This window comes from Lolium rigidum, chromosome 2 (genome assembly GCF_022539505.1).
Source record: "Lolium rigidum isolate FL_2022 chromosome 2, APGP_CSIRO_Lrig_0.1, whole genome shotgun sequence".
Classification (NCBI taxonomy): Eukaryota; Viridiplantae; Streptophyta; class Magnoliopsida; order Poales; family Poaceae; genus Lolium; species Lolium rigidum.
The window spans coordinates 75,877,278-75,887,597 of NC_061509.1; positions in this window are offsets into that span (position 1 = coordinate 75,877,278).

Consider the following 10,320-nt stretch of genomic DNA (forward strand, 5'->3'; position numbering starts at 1 on the left):
AGGACTAGCCATCCAATCCTTAATCAAGATGTGGACCTTACCAATCTCAAACAATAAGTTGTTGGAGGTCACATGGAGTGAGGCAGACACACAAAAAATAAGATTATAAAAATAGCAAAGGAAATCAACCATTTTCTTGGAATTTTGCTAATCACGTTCATATGGATACCCAACACCTACGTTCTACTCAGCCAAGTCCAATGCATACAATGCATATTCCTCACAATACCTTGTAAACACATTAGCATAGATGATGGTAGCATGCAGCATTACATAAGTTGAGTTCCATCTAGTGCATACATCTAGGTTCAAGAATGCCTTGCTTTCAACTTGCTCTTCCACAACTAACTCCTTGAATTTTGTTGGCCGATAAGTCCCATTTTTTATGTACCACACAACACCACACACACACTTGATTGAAATATAAACGTCTTTTAGCCCATCATGTATAATGAGGTTGACAAGATGTGTCGCACATATCATATGCGTAAAACTTCCAACTCGATGTGCTAGTCTTAGCTTCCACCAAGCACTTCCTCAAGTGAACAATGCAACCATAATTTGCGCTTGCATTGTCAATGGTGACTATCATAACACTTTGCAGACCCATTCCAGCAAACTTCTTAAATCCGGCTTCTCACCTAATGCAAATGGCAACTCATCCCCGATCACCATTTCAGAAAATGCCTTTGTAAGTGCTTCCGGATCATATTTCCAATTGCTGAGGCCACTCCCTAGAGTTGCTTGCAACATACCTTTCTTTGAATCCTGCAGAAAGGGGCTCCACAAATTTTCATTGTCATCCTTTGTTAATTTTTTTACGGGCTTTCCACAGAAGCAATAGGAAACAAGTTTCCAGGGGCGGGCTAAATGATTTTTGTGATAGTGTTGCACCATTCAGCAAACAATCAAACCCATCTATATTAATGTCTCCATATTTGAAGGCTCGAATTGTTTTTTCTCCATTAGCTAATTTAGGAAAACACGCCATGATTTGATCACCTTGTGAAAGCCATTTGTCATGGGATTTGTGTAGCCATTACATTTTTTCATCAATATCGAAACCATGCAATTCTACAGTATAATCTTCATGTTTCTCACATATAACTCAGGAGTCGATACATCTTCCTCTCCTAACAACTTCAAATTAGCCAGCTCCTCTTTCAGTCACATTCCTCTTCTTTCATTATTGCCATATACTAATTGTGTTTAGGGTGTCAATGGATCATTATTGGTGGACATGTTTACTGGAGGGAAGGATCTCCTCTTTCTTTAAGCCAGGATATATCAAATCTAAAATTCTAAATTACCCCAATTTGTTAGCAACATGGGGCGATTACCAGTAACCAGAATGAGTGAATTGTGATGAGAAGTATCTCGTACACATTTCCTCACATATACTAAACAGATCATGTTTTCCTAGTTAGAAGACATTAACATTCTATCAAGCTTTTCTAAAGCAGGGATACATGTTTACTGGTCCAAATATATTTCCCTCCATGCATAAAAGTCTCTCTAAGACATAATACATGGATAATACGAAATAGAATTGAAAACATCATAAGAATGGGAACTCACATTAAGGAGTGTTTAGATTGAGAGAGAGATTGAGATTGAGAGAGAGAGAGAGAGAGAATTGACCACACAATGCGGGGTCTCCCGTATTCTCATATATATAGGTTGATTACAGGATCACAATCAATATACAATCCTAACCATAATGGCTCTACTTATATGCAAAAGATATGGGCACTAATGTGGTAGGATACGGGATCAAATATGTCTAACAGCCCCCCTCAGTCGCAACGGAAAGATTCTCAGACGCTGAGACTGGACCAAAAGTCCTAGAATAGTGGCGATGGCATGCCTTTTGTCAACACCCGGATTTTTAAGTCCAGATGCCTATTATGCCATTCATCGCAATCCCAGGAATATTATTTTTGCGACACATAATAGATTGATATCACAGAACATCATTCATTACAACATCATAATAGTCTTACAACAAAGGATCACATGATCCAGTCTCATTACAATAATAGATGATCTATTGATCAATTACAAAACACATAGCGGAAGCGAAGTAGCGTAGTAGTAGTCCATTTATTCCACAGGGAACTGTTGACGTCAGGAGTGGTCCTAGTTGTCGTAGACGTCCTGCTGTCCTTCTTCCGGGTTCTGGTACTCCTCTTCATAGTCTGGCCATTTGAATAGTCAGGGACACAGCCATGAGTACTTTAAAGTACTCGCAAACTAATACTAAGGTAAAATTTATCAACTATAGTAAGGGGGTTCTAAGCTCTAGTTTCATTTGCCTAAAGCCAGTTTTATTTCATAAGCACTTTAGTAAACAAAACCTCTTCATTTGCCTAACTTACTCAAGTGGGAACATTAGTGTCATTCCCACAACTCAGTTGTGATTCAAAGTCAAAGTCACCTTTCAATTCAAGTCACCATTCACCATTAATATTTTTAGAAAAGTTCTGATGACGGAACAAGTATGGCCTTTCCAATCTGTCCATGACCGCGGACGCGGCTATTCGAATAGGTTAAACTCTGCAGAGGTTGTACACTTGTGCCACAACAATTGCAATAGTTCGTCGGGGTAACTGGCCCCGATTTATCGTACGCAGTACGCGAACTACCAATCCTAACCTTTCATTTACATACCCTAGTATAGGCACCTCTCCCCATGAGCTTGGCCTCCCAGTGAAGACAGACAGTCAGCCTGGGAACTGCACAGGGCTTGGGCCGGACATTCACCTCATTTCACGTCATTTCACATAATTCCTTTTTTTGTAGAGGCAGCCTCCGGCATAACCCCGATGACGCTTGTTTTAGAGGGAACCCATACTAAGACACATAAATTTCCAGCTAAGCCTTACCCAGATTCAGGTATTGTGGGGGTACTTATAAAAATTGGAATGGTATCGCATCCGAACCCAACCATCAGTTTTGTAAAATTCACCAAGTCATTCACAAGTCATATTCACTGATACGTCTCCGACGTATCGATAATTTCTTATGTTCTATGCCATATTATTGATGATACCTACATGTTTTATGCACACTTTATGTCATATTCGTGCATTTTCTGGAACTAACCTATTAACAAGATGCCGAAGTGCCGGTTCTCGTTTTCTCGCTGTTTTTGGTTTCAGAAATCCTAGTAACGAAATATTCTCGGAATTGGACGAAACGAAGACCCAGGGGCCTATTTTTCCACGGAGCTTCCGGAAGACCGAAGAACATACGAAGTGGGGCCACGAGGTGGCGACACCACAAGGCGGCGCGGCCAAGGGGGCCCGCGCCGCCCTATGGTGTGGCCCCTCGTCGGGCCCCCGACTCTGCCCTTCCGCCTACTTAAAGCCTCCGTCGCGAAACCCCGATGCGAAAAACCACGATACGGAAAACCTTATCGAGACGCCGCCGCCGCCGATCCCATCTCGGGGGATTCGGAGATCTCCTCCGGCACCCTGCCGGAGAGGGGATTCATCTCCCGGAGGACTCTACACCGCCATGGTCGCCTCCGGAGTGATGAGTGAGTAGTTCACCCCTGGACTATGGGTCCATAGCAGTAGCTAGATGGTTGTCTTCTCCTCATTGTGCTTCATTGTTGGATCTTGTGAGCTGCCTAACATGATCAAGATCATCTATCCGTAATACTCTATGTTGTGTTTGTCGGGATCCGATGGATAGAGAATACCATGTCATGTTAATTATCAAGTTATTACATATGTGTTGTTTATGATCTTGCATGCTCTCCGTTACTAGTAGAGGCTCTGGCCAAGTTTTTACTCTTAACTCCAAGAGGGAGTATTTATGCTCGATAGTGGGTTCATGCCCGCATTGACACCTGGGACAATGGGATGAAAGTTCTAAGGTTGTGTTGTGCTATTGCCACTAGGGATAAAACATTGGCGCTATGTCCGAGGATGTAGTTGTTGATTACATTACGCACCATACTTAATGCAATTGTCTCGTTGTTAGCAACTTAATACTGGAGGGGTTCGGACGATAACCCGAAGGTGGACTTTTTAGGCATAGATGCAGTTGGATGGCGGTCTATGTACTTTGTCGTAATGCCCAATTAAATCTCACTATACTTATCATGTCATGTATGTGCATTGTTATGCCCTCTCTATTTGTCAATTGCCCGACTGTAATTTGTTCACCCAACATGCTTTTATCTTATGGGAGAGACACCTCTAGTGAACTGTGGACCCCGGTCCATTCTTTTAATACTCGAAATACAAATCTGCTGCAATACTTGTTTTACTCGTTTTCTCTCGCAAACAATCATCTTCCACACAATACGGTTAATCCTTTGTTACAGCAAGCCGGTGAGATTGACAACCTCACCTGTTTCGTTGGGGCAAAGTACTTTGGTTGTGTTGTGCGGGTTCCACGTTGGCGCCGGAATCTCCGGTGTTGCGCCGCACTACATCCCGCCGCCATCAACCTTCAACGTGCTTCTTGACTCCCTACTGGTTCGATTAAACCTTGGTTTCTTACTCGAGGGAAACTTGCCGCTGTGCGCATCACACCTTCCTCTTGGGGTTCCCAACGGACGTGTCAACTACACGCATCAAGCAAATTTCTGGCGCCGTTGCCGGGGAGATCAAGACACGCTGCAAGGGGAGTCTCCACTTCCCAATCTCTTTACTTTGTTTTTATTTTGCTTTATTTTATTTACTACTTTGTTTGCTGCATTATATCAAAACACAAAAAAATTAGTAGCTAGTTTTACTTTATTTATTGTCTTGTTTGCCATATCAAAAACACAAAAAAAAAATTAGTTACTTGCATTTACTTTACTTGATTCATTATGTTTCCTTTTAATTTTACCACAAAAAACATACCGGTAGGACAAGGGTCTATAATTGGGAGGAACAATATAGAAGAATTTTTCACCCATGTTAGTACCGTTGAAGATTTTGAAGATAGACACTTGGTAGAACTTGCTCCTACTTATGAAATTGCCGCTGCTGCTTTAGTCCGCTTGTTGGAAACTAAATTTGTTAATCTCAATCCTATAATCCAACACATGTTTCTTAGACTTGGTGATATGGAAGAGGGGGAAAAGAAAGATTTTGTTTTAGAAACCCTTCTTAGAGAATTTGGTGGTCTAGCAAGAGAGGCTAGAAAGGTCTTTGCTAAATTTAATATGCTTGGTTCTCATACTAATTTTGTTGGTCTCCTTGAAAAAATGGATATGGATAGGATAAGGTACACTAATAATATTAATGATGGTGGGGAGATCAAAGCACCAATACCATGTAAACTCCTAGCTATGAATGATGCACTGGAACATAACTATGCTTGGCTTGTTCCTGAAAATTTGTTCGATGAGAGTAGCAAGCCCAAGACTAATGAAAAGGGAGACGCTGAAACTTATGTATCCAATATACTATGCATGGTTGAGAAAACTCCAAACCCCGCTGTAGGTGCACCACCCTTTGATAATACTTGATATACACTTTCTGCGCCTAGCTGAAAGGCGTTAAAGAAAAGCGCTTGTGGGAGACAACCCATGTTTTTACTCCAGTATTTTTGTTTTATATTTGTGTCTTGGAAGTTGTTTACTACTGTAGCAATCTCTCCTTATCTTAGTTTTATGTTTTGTTGTGCCAAGTAAAGTCTTTGATAGTAAAGTAAGTACTAGATTTGGATTACTGCGCAGTTACGCATTTCTTTGCTGTCACGAATCTGGGTCTATCTCCCCGTAGGTAGCTCAGAAAATTAAGCCAATTTACGAGCATGATCCTCAGATATGTACGCAACTTTCATTCAATTTGAGCATTTTCGTTTGAGCAAGTCTGGTGGCCTAATAAAATCCATATTTACGGACTGTTCTGTTTTGACAGATTCTGTCTTTTATTTCGCATTGCCTCTTTTGCTATGTTGGATGAATTTCTTTGATCCACTAATGTCCAAGTAGCTTTATGCAATGTCCGAAGTGTTAAGAATGATTGTGTCACCTCTGAACATGTGAATTTTTATTATGCACTAACCCTCTAATGAGTTGTTTCGAGTTTGGTGTGGAGGAAGTTTTCAAGGATCAAGAGAGGAGTATGATGCAATATGATCAAGGAGAGTGAAAGCTCTAAGCTTGGGGATGCCCCGGTGGTTCACCCCTGCATATTCTAAGAAGACTCAAGCGTCTAAGCTTGGGGATGCCCAAGGCATCCCCTTCTTCATCGACAACATTATCGGGTTCCTCCCCCGAAACTATATTTTTATTCCGTCACATCTTATGTACTTTGCTTGGAGCGTCGGTTTGTTTTTGTTTTTTGTTTTGTTTGAATAAAATGGATCCTAGCATTCACTTTATGGGAGAGAGACACGCTCCACTGTAGCATATGGACAAATATGTCCTTAGGCTCTACTCATAGTATTCATGGCGAAGTTTCATCTTCGTTAAATTGTTATATGGTTGGAATTGGAAAATGCTACATGTAGTAACTCTAAAATGTCTTGGACAATTTGATACTTGGCAATTGTTGTGCTCATGTTTAAGCTCTTGCATCATATACTTTGCACCCATTAATGAAGAAATACTTAGAGCTTGCTAATTTGGTTTGCATATTTGGTTTCTCTAGAGTCTAGATAACATCTAGTATTGAGTTTTGAACAACAAGGAAGACGGTATGGAGTCTTATAATGTTTACCATATGTCTTTTATGTGAGTTTTGCTGTACCGTTCATCCTTGTGTTTGTTTCAAATAACCTTGCTAGCCTAAACCGTGTATCGGGAGGGAATACTTCTCATGCATCCAAAATACTTGAGCCAACCACTATGCCATTTGTGTCCACCATACCTACCTACTACATGGTATTTATCCGCCATTCCAAAGTAAATTGCTTGAGTGCTACCTTTAAAATTCCATCATTCACCTTTGCAATATATATCTCATGGGACAAATAGCTTAAAAACTATTGTGGTATTGAATATGTACTTATGCACTTTATCTCTTATTAAGTTGCTTGTTGTGCGATAACCATGTTTCGGGGACGCCATCAACTATTCTTTGTTGAATATCATGTGAGTTGCTATGCATGTCCGTCTTGTCTCGAAGCAAGAGAGATCTACCACCTTCATGGTTGGAGCATGCATATTGTTAGAGAAGAACTTTGGGCCGCTAACTAAAGACATGATTCATGGTGGAAGTTTCAGTTTTGGACACATATCCTCAATCTCATATGAGAATAATAATTGTTGCCACATGCTTATGCATTAAAGAGGAGTCCATTATCTGTTGTCCATGTTGTCCCGGTATGGATGTCTAAGTTGAGAATAATCAAAAGCGAGAAATCCAAAATGCGAGCTTTCTCCTTAGACCTTTGTACAGAGCGACATGGAGGTACCCCATTGTGACACTTGGTCAAAACATGTGCATTGCAAAGATCCGGTAGTCCAAGTTAATTAGGACAAGGTGCGGGCACTATTAGTATACTATGCATGAGACTTGCAACTTGTAAGATATAATGTACATAACTCATATGCTTTATTACTACCGTTGAAAAAAATTGTTTCATGTTTTCAAAATAAAAGCTCTAGCACAAATATAGCAATCGATGCTTTCCTCTTTGAAGGACCATTCTCTTTACTTTTATGTTGAGTCAGTTCACCTATTTCTCTCCACCTCAAGAAGCAAACACTTGTGTGAATTGTGCATTGATTCCTACATACTTGCATATTGTACTTGTTATATTACTCTATGTTGACAATTATCCATGAGATATGCATGTTACAAGTTGAAAGCAACCGCTGAAACTTAATCTTCCTTTGTGTTGCTTCAATGCCTTTACTTTGATTTATTGCTTTATGAGTTAACTCTTATGCAAGACTTATTGATACTTGTCTTGAAGTACTATTCATGAAAAGTCTTTGCTTTATGATTCATCTGTTTACTCATGTCATTACCATTGTTTTGATCGCTGCATCCACTACATATGTTTACAAATAGTATGATCAAGGTTATGATGGCATATCACTTCAGAAATTATCTTTGTTATCGTTTTACCTGCTCGGGACGAGCGGAACTAAGCTTGGGGATGCTTGATACGTCTCCGACGTATCGATAATTTCTTATGTTCTATGCCATATTATTGATGATACCTACATGTTTTATGCACACTTTATGTCATATTCGTGCATTTTCCGGAACTAACCTATTAACAAGATGCCGAAGTGCCGCTTCTCGTTTTCTGCTGTTTTTGGTTTCAGTAAATCCTAGTAACGAAATATTCTCGGAATTGGACGAAACGAAGACCCGGGGGCCTATTTTTCCACGGAGCTTCCGGAAGACCGAAGAACATACGAAGTGGGGCCACGAGGTGGCGACACCACAAGGCGGCGCGGCCAAGGGGGCCCGCGCCGCCCTATGGTGTGGCCCCCTCGTCGAGCCCCCGACTCTGCCCTTCCGCCTACTTAAAGCCTCCGTCGCGAAACCCCGATGCGAAAAACCACGATACGGAAAACCTTACCGAGACGCCGCCGCCGCCGATCCCATCTCGGGGATTCCGGAGATCTCCTCCGGCACCCTGCCGGAGAGGGGATTCATCTCCCGGAGGACTCTACACCGCCATGGTCGCCTCCGGAGTGATGAGTGAGTAGTTCACCCCTGGACTATGGGTCCATAGCAGTAGCTAGATGGTTGTCTTCTCCTCATTGTGCTTCATTGTTGGATCTTGTGAGCTGCCTAACATGATCAAGATCATCTATCCGTAATACTCTATGTTGTGTTTGTCGGGATCCGATGGATAGAGAATACCATGTCATGTTAATTATCAAGTTATTACATATGTGTTGTTTATGATCTTGCATGCTCTCCGTTACTAGTAGAGGCTCGGCCAAGTTTTTACTCTTAACTCCAAGAGGGAGTATTTATGCTCGATAGTGGGTTCATGCCCGCATTGACACCGGGACAAGTGACGAAAAGTTCTAAGGTTGTGTTGTGATGTTGCCACTAGGGATAAAACATTGGCGCTATGTCCGAGGATGTAGTTGTTGATTACATTACGCACCATACTTAATGCAATTGTCTCGTTGTTAGCAACTTAATACCTGGAGGGGGTTCGGACGATAACCCGAAGGTGGACTTTTTAGGCATAGATGCAGTTGGATGGCGGTCTATGTACTTTGTCGTAATGCCCAATTAAATCTCACTATACTTATCATGTCATGTATGTGCATTGTTATGCCCTCTCTATTTGTCAATTGCCCGACCGTAATTTGTTCACCCAACATGCTTTTATCTTATGGGAGAGACACCTCTAGTGAACTCGTGGACCCCGGTCCATTCTTTTAATACTGAAATACAAATCTGCTGCAATACTTGTTTTACTCGTTTTCTCTGCAAACAATCATCTTCCACACAATACGGTTAATCCTTTGTTACAGACAAGCCGGTGAGATTGACAACCTCACTGTTTCGTTGGGGCAAAGTACTTTGGTTGTGTTGTGCAGGTTCCACGTTGGCGCCGGAATCTCCGGTGTTGCGCCGCACTACATCCCGCCGCCATCAACCTTCAACGTGCTTCTTGACTCCTACTGGTTCGATTAAACCTTGGTTTCTTACTGAGGGAAACTTGCCGCTGTGCGCATCACACCTTCCTCTTGGGGTTCCCAACGGACGTGTCAACTACACGCATCATTCACCTTCAAAATCTTTCAATAGAATGACTCATCATTCCAATGTTTTCAAAGTCATTTCACTTCACAAGTTCCCAACTATAGTAGTCACTTTTAATATTTAGCACTAGCAACTAGTTATGAGATGTGCTAAGTATCTTGGAGCTTGCTAGGCTAAGTGTGATGCTCTTGTACTACTCCATAACTAAACCAAGTGAATCATAAATCAAAAAGTAACTTTGATAAATAAAATCCAATAAAGCTTGTAAAGTAAAAACTTGGGATAGGATCATAAGGCATAAAGTAAAATGTAATGGTGCCTTGCTCTTGTAGAGCTTTGCACTAATCTATCTTGCATTGGTAATAGCTTGCCTTGGTTGGGGTAGTGATCAAGGTTCCCTTCTTCTTCCTGGTAGAAATCCTCCTCCTCTTGATAGTCTCCGGTACTAGCGTCTATAAACGAATACGAGGATACAAACACCAAATCAATACTTAAAGAACCTAACTAGCCTTAGTGGCTCACTCAAGATGATCTAGCATCATCATCTACCTTACTCAACATTTAATTAGGGTTTCTTCTTTAGTGTTTAGAAAACAACTCCTCTTAGTGACTTAGGGTTTTCTCTTTGGTTCTTTGGGGAAATAATTTCCTCTCATTGAATCTTTTTAAGATTTAATCTCCT